This window comes from Dermacentor silvarum, chromosome 2 (genome assembly GCF_013339745.2).
Source record: "Dermacentor silvarum isolate Dsil-2018 chromosome 2, BIME_Dsil_1.4, whole genome shotgun sequence".
In the NCBI taxonomy this organism is placed as follows: Eukaryota; Metazoa; Arthropoda; class Arachnida; order Ixodida; family Ixodidae; genus Dermacentor; species Dermacentor silvarum.
Genome location: NC_051155.1, coordinates 26,038,681 through 26,045,153, shown reverse-complemented (window position 1 = coordinate 26,045,153; position 6,473 = coordinate 26,038,681). Strand labels below are relative to the sequence as shown.

Genomic DNA, 6,473 nt, shown 5'->3' with positions numbered 1-6,473 from the left:
TATACGCGGCTCTGAAAGATACCGCTAATTATCGAAGGTGATTTTGTTGTTTTGAAAAGCCCTTGTAAACGTTGTGAGAAGTGCACGTGGACTACAAACTTACTTCTAAAGCAAATTTGCCCGCCTTAAGCGCTCCAATCTAGGTAGACGCTGGCATAATACCCCCCCTCCCCCGCCATGCATCGGCTGTATATGGCTGTACTGAGCTGCTGGCCAACCGTGCGCAGTCCTGGTGACTGCAATATCGGTTTTGGTGCAGTGTTACGAGTTTGTTAAGTGCGCGCTTCTATTGTGAAAAGTATTCCAGTAAATATACAAAGCAAGGTCATTCAAAGCCTTTCAAATATGTCGCAAATAAACGTTGCAGTATTAAAATTTCGGGCAACGCTTACTATAATATGTGTTTCACTTCTAAAATCGCCGTGCTGTGGTTGCAAATAATTGGGCAAAACAAACACGTCTAGATGAAATGCCATGATATGCTGCTCTCCCCCCAAAGTGCACATCATTATTTATAGCACCAGTTTTAGCTATAGCTTTTGAGCGTATATAGATATTTAATTTGAAAGAGCGATGAAATGAACGAATCAGTCTCACAACTTCGGAGTGCACGACGGTGAAAAGCGTTATAAGAAATTGATGAAGTTGCGATACTATAGTTTTTTTACTACTGATTGAACAGCTGACAGCGGAATTGTGATGCAGCTCAATGTGCAGATTTCGGTAGGAGCGAAAAACTGTCAAATAACGCGCTGGCGTGGAAGTTGAGCTAGCATCGTGCGAAAAACGCCGATTGTGACAGCCTCCAGAAAACCGCACAGGTAAAAACCCGATGGATCTTCTGCCACAAAAATATATAATCGGACTCGCCTATTCATCTATCTGAAACTAACGCTCACACTAAATTTGCGCAGCTGCTCAGCGTAGGCACACGTTTTTCTATTACCCGCCACGGTAGCTAAGTGGCTATAGCATCGCGCTGCTCAGCTCGAGATCGCGGGTACGATAGGATCGAAACGCAACAACGTTCCTGTACTTAGATTGGTGTGTATCTTAAAGATCCTAGGTGGTCAGAATTAATCCCGAGTCTCCACCTACGGTCTGCTTCATAGTTTAGGCACGTACAAGCCTCGGATTTATTTTTCACTTTTTCTGTCTCCTCAATTAATGTGGTTAAAGGCCTTAGGTCTTGCATGTATGCTGCCTTCAATCTAGCACATTTTTTTACGTTTGCTTTATGTTTTTTTTCTTCGTGAAATACATATAGACGCTACGACCGGACGTACAGCGCAACCAATGGAATTGCACACCTTACAGGATGGTAAAATGACAGACCAAAGGAAAGGCAGTGCATGTACATGTTTTTAAGTACAGACTGGGTGCATGTACATGTTTTAAGCACAGACTGGGCCAGTATGGGTGCTAGATATCCAACAACCGCATAAAGCAACGGAAAGAACTTAAATGCATATTTTATACATATATCTGAATAAGAATCTGCACAGATATCTTCGAGACGTTTCTACAAAACGTTTTCTAGCCGTCTTAGCAAGATGATAGCTTAACAAGACGCCTTCAAGCCGTCCTTCGCAAGCCGGCCTCAAGACGTACGTATAAAGACGTCTTGTAGCCGTCTTGAATAGTTGTGAACGTTCTAGTTCATTTTGGTGGGTTCAAGACGGCAGCAAAACGTCTTGTGTTCAGTGGGTTACAAGCTAGTGCTGTGCTGACTTATAAATTAGTTGTCAATAGTTACAATACTCTTGTTAAGTGATAACATGGCCCCCGCGCACTTGTGAAGCTGCTGCACAGCTTTTAGCTTAGGGGACCGTTCCACACGTCAAACAAATAAAATCAATTCAATTCAACTAAAGAATGCGCCCTGTTTGTATTTGTTTGAAATTAAAGGTGGCTTATGCCTGACATGCAGGTGAAGTACGGCGGACTAATTGGGATCTTAGTGCTACATTACGTATACCAGCCATCCGGAGCGTTATAATTGGGTTTTACAAAAAATCGTGAATGTCGCCCTCTGCAAAGTAAGATGTGCGGGAATAAATAACTGCGCTCGTAATAAATACCTTAACAAGTTCTGTAAAGTGTTATATGCAGAGAAGCTTTCGAACTGACTACATGTATTATATAAGGTAAACGTTTTCTGTCTTACTTATTTAGTCATCTGAAGTTTTTAAAAAATGATTAGTAAGAAACGGCTTAGCTGGGCATTCGGTTGTGGGTCTACAATTCTGTCCTGTTTCTTGTCTCTAATAACACAATTTCATTCAGCCGTGAACGCGTAACAATATGCTTTGAAAGCACTACCACAATTAGTTAATGAGGCAGAGAACAAAACACCAAGAAACTAGCACTTCGTGCACACTTCGCATGGTGATGCTTTGTGCCGTTGAGCATTGCTGTACGAGCATCAACTTAAAGGCATGTCTCATGGCAAATTCCTCGTATGCAGCCCATCCAGAACGAAACATAGCGAATTTTATTAGCTAAGGTCTCGAACACATTCCTTATAGGCAGGCAGCTCAGCAGCTTCGTGACTTTTTCTACTTGAAGCCAGCAGGAGGGTCCGCTTTCGGCGGAGACGGGCTGTCTTCGCTCAGCGGGCCTAGTGCCTTCTTTCCAGCTCCTGGAACAAGATCCTCGGTGAGCTCTCTCGCCTGCACTGTATTGTCTAGAAGCCCCGTGACTGGGTCGGTGAGTGATTTAGCATCCAGAAGGCGACCATCTGTGCGGCACAGCAAACCTGCGGACATGACAAGCTACTCACTGCCAGTGTCTTGGCTTCGCTTACAAAGCAATAGCGGTTTAACCAATATCAGCCCGAACTATGCCACATTATTGTTCTCTCTAGCTTACAACCGCTACGATTTGACTTTTTTGGGTGGTGCGTATTCCCGCTAACTGCCAGAACAACGCCGCCCATTCTCGCCGCTTAGACACAAGAAAGATGAAGCAGTTGTATGCACCTTGTTCGACGACTTAAAACGAGTTCTACAAGTTAGGTTCAGCGCAACACAAACGAATACAAGGACGACGCTCTATGTTGCCGTCATTTCTCTATTCGTTTATGCTACGCTGCAGACAACATGTACAGAAATGAAGTAGAACTTGAGTTGAGATGATCAAGCGACAAAACGCCCCACAAAGGAATGAAAAATTACCCGACATTGTTAGCGCGAAGAAAAAAGGTATATATTTTTCGATTTTTTCCCGGAAGGTTTGGTAAAATATAAATTTCATTAAAGTTATGGTATATTTATTATTCCTGCAAAAAATAATTATCCCCAAATACATGCTATTCTATGAAAAATTGCTAATAAATAACTGGGGAAAGGGTTACTCAGTGTCAGAGTCACTCTCGCTGGACCCACTCGCATTAGAATTCGTTGCGGCTGCTTCCACATTCAAATTTGATAGCACGTAAGGCGAGTTTTCGAACACGTTTACTTGTTAGTTTTTTGCTAAGCTTGTTAAGAATATTTCCAAACAAAGACGAGCTTGTTCACAACTCTCAGATGACGATGGTATCTGCAGCAGCCGAAAAGCTATGGGTGTCCACAGCTGATTGGTGCAAAAGCCTTGCCACGAAGCTCACGGTTCGAAGTGCTTCGCGGAGTCGCAGATGGCAGTGTGGACCAATCCCAGAATGCGTCCTGTATTCCGCTATAGGTTTGAAAGCTACGCTAAACTTAAAAACGGAACTGAAAGTATGTAACGAAGACACTTGAAAACTGTGCTGTCGTTTTCTTGTCGTCGTTATCGCTTGAAAAATTGTGTGCTACACAGCAGATAATGGCAACTATAACCGTATGAGGAAATTTTCATGTTTTATTTCCACGTTTACAGTGCTGTAAAATAGAACAACATAAAAAATTGTGTTTTCTTCTTGCCCCGTATCTCCGGGTTTTCCCTCGGCATTTACATCTCCAGTCCAGCACCGCAGTGCGACATAAATGCAGCGCATATAAGTGCATATTCCAAGGCAAATGGGTAAATATTTTAAATATATGCAAGTAAATGGGTGCTGCGAGATCCTTTTTCCGGCAAGTCGCTGTAACTGCACCGACAGTATTATGTTTCTTTATTGAGGCGTCTCCATTAAGATACTTATGATTAGTAAAATAAGGCGCTGCTCCGGGCTCACAATCAGCGTGCGAGTAGCGCAAAATATTTTTCGGGAGAAAACAACCGCAGTGGGTAAACAGAAGAGGGCAGTGCAAAAAAGTATGAAAGGTATAAAGACAAAGAGGGAGTGGCTAAACGTTTATCAGCTGATCTGCTGCTGTCACACACAAAAAGAAATAAATAGATAAGAGATGGTGCGTGAAAATTATCAGACGAGGGGACCCTTATTTCAGTGTCTATATTGTAAGCAGCCGTGAAACGGTGTGTTTTTTATCTCCAGCATAACTTGAGAATAACACGTTGAAAAAAACTAAACTGAAAAGATGGGTGAGCCACAACACTATCATGGCAAAAAGAAGGCATATATACGCTGGCGCAAAAATACATCTTTTAAGGGTGGTTTAGCGAAGAGCTTGCGCTATCCATCTAATGGCCGATTTAATGCGACTAATTTGCGACGCATGATGTAAATCTTTAGCCTTAACTTGCTGCCAACTACAGATTCCCTCTGAAATGTGTTGCCCAACGTTCTAGAATCAAGAAGCATTAGCATTGTAACCTCGTATTGCAGTTCGCAATACACTAAAGTTAACACCATTTATGAGCGCACTCGGTAATTGAGAGGATCAGACAGCCGACTCTTTGTGCGTGCCTCGTACAAAATGTGGAAGATTACGCAAGTATTGCACACTGCATACTCTTATAGTAAAGTGAGTCCTTCAAATGACCTTACCGCATGCTACCACCGCGACAAGGAAAAGAGCCAGTGATGATTTCACCATCTTGCCCTAATAGAAGAGAAAATATAACAAACTCTATATAATACATTACGCACTGTGCCGTACGTTGTGTCGACCTAGAAACTATGCATACGGGCTCGAAAAGTTTGGAGTTGCGTATGTTTGCATATGGACTATGGTTACAGACAATACGTCACCAAGCAATCGCCTGACGTTCAGTCTCCTGAATAAGGCAAAGAGCTCGTGACATTATCTAGCGCAAGTGCTGTTCGTGTAAAGACGACTGAAGATATGGCCTGAAATTTGCGTGTGTTCGTTTTAAGGAAAGATCAAAATATTGCGAGCATCCCCAATTGGTACGGTCATTCTTGGTTGCAGTGCATAAAACATACCTATGCGTTTGAAGAGAAGTTCTTTAAGATCAACATAAATACACGTACATACATACATACAACATACATACATACATACATACATACATACATACATACATGCATACATACATACATACATAAGTGCATTTACAAAATGTTAAAAAATAATTTGAAAATAAACCTTTATATTTATTCCTGACAAGTTTTTCATTGAGTTCCAAGCGATACGGACAATGCGCTGTAGGAAATACCTGAGGAATACACGGAAGATGGAAAACAAGTTTGGTAGTTAGTACTTTGCATAAAGGCAATGTTCTTAACTGTGGGTAAAATGGTTAGCATCCGCTTTCCGGCGTCACCTTACTCTAATGAAAGGTCTTTCACGCAAGGATTACAAAAACATTAATACCGACATACACAATAGGTACACTTAACAAGGCCATGAGGCTGCTTAAGGCGAGAAATGGGGTATTTTCAACAACAAAAATAGCAGGGCCACGGGCTTACCTTTGAAGTGCTATTGGCTTGTCACTGCTGCCACCAACTGTGCCCTCTGGAGATGTCTGTACACGATTTTATAGAAGCTGCTTCGTCGTAACATGCGATGGGCACCCTTCGCAATTTAGTTACTATACCATAGCCGCCGTTATCGCCTACCGCCCAGAAGCTAATCTGACATTGAGGAACACAATGTGTAACTTCAGCGTCAATACACGGATGTAATTACACCCCGTTTATCCCGCGTTATCTTCTGTTATCTGTATGCAAGTCTAAAAGCATCGCAATGAGCTGTGTACGGCCGGTTTCATTGCGTGAGGTGATATGCAACAGTCCTGCTTCCATGTGAGGTTTATAGACGCCGATAAACAGTCCATAACTGACAGCTGTATATGTACATGGCCACGTGGCAGATAAAGTGGTGTGCATAGGAAAGGTGTTAAGCAGTTAAGCACAAACTTAGTGTTCTCGCCGTTGCCACAACGATAAGCATTTATGCCTGCGTTTACACGCTACTCATAAATTCATCATTTCTCAGACAAGCTCAACAACTCGTCGCTAGGGGCAGTTTAGCACTGCCGAGAATATCCATGATAGAAATCGTCAAAATACAAATGGGCTCTCAGTCGTATAAATAATAACATAAGAAAATTGCATTTTAGAAAGAAAATATGATTTCAGCGTTGACGTCACTATAGTAAGTACACAAAATTAGCATAAA

At 42.2% G+C, this 6,473-nt stretch overlaps 1 long non-coding RNA gene across 1 annotated transcript; it reads right to left on the bottom strand.

The window, feature by feature from the left end:
• Positions 1 to 2,471: 2,471 nt before the first annotated feature.
• LOC119440883 (uncharacterized) lies at positions 2,472 to 5,857 on the bottom strand. Its single transcript, XR_005189649.2, has 3 exons — positions 5,762 to 5,857; positions 4,874 to 4,928; positions 2,472 to 2,758 (listed from the first exon to the last, which is right to left on the bottom strand). It is a non-coding gene; the product is annotated as an uncharacterized LOC119440883 (long non-coding RNA).
• Positions 5,858 to 6,473: the final 616 nt, after the last annotated feature.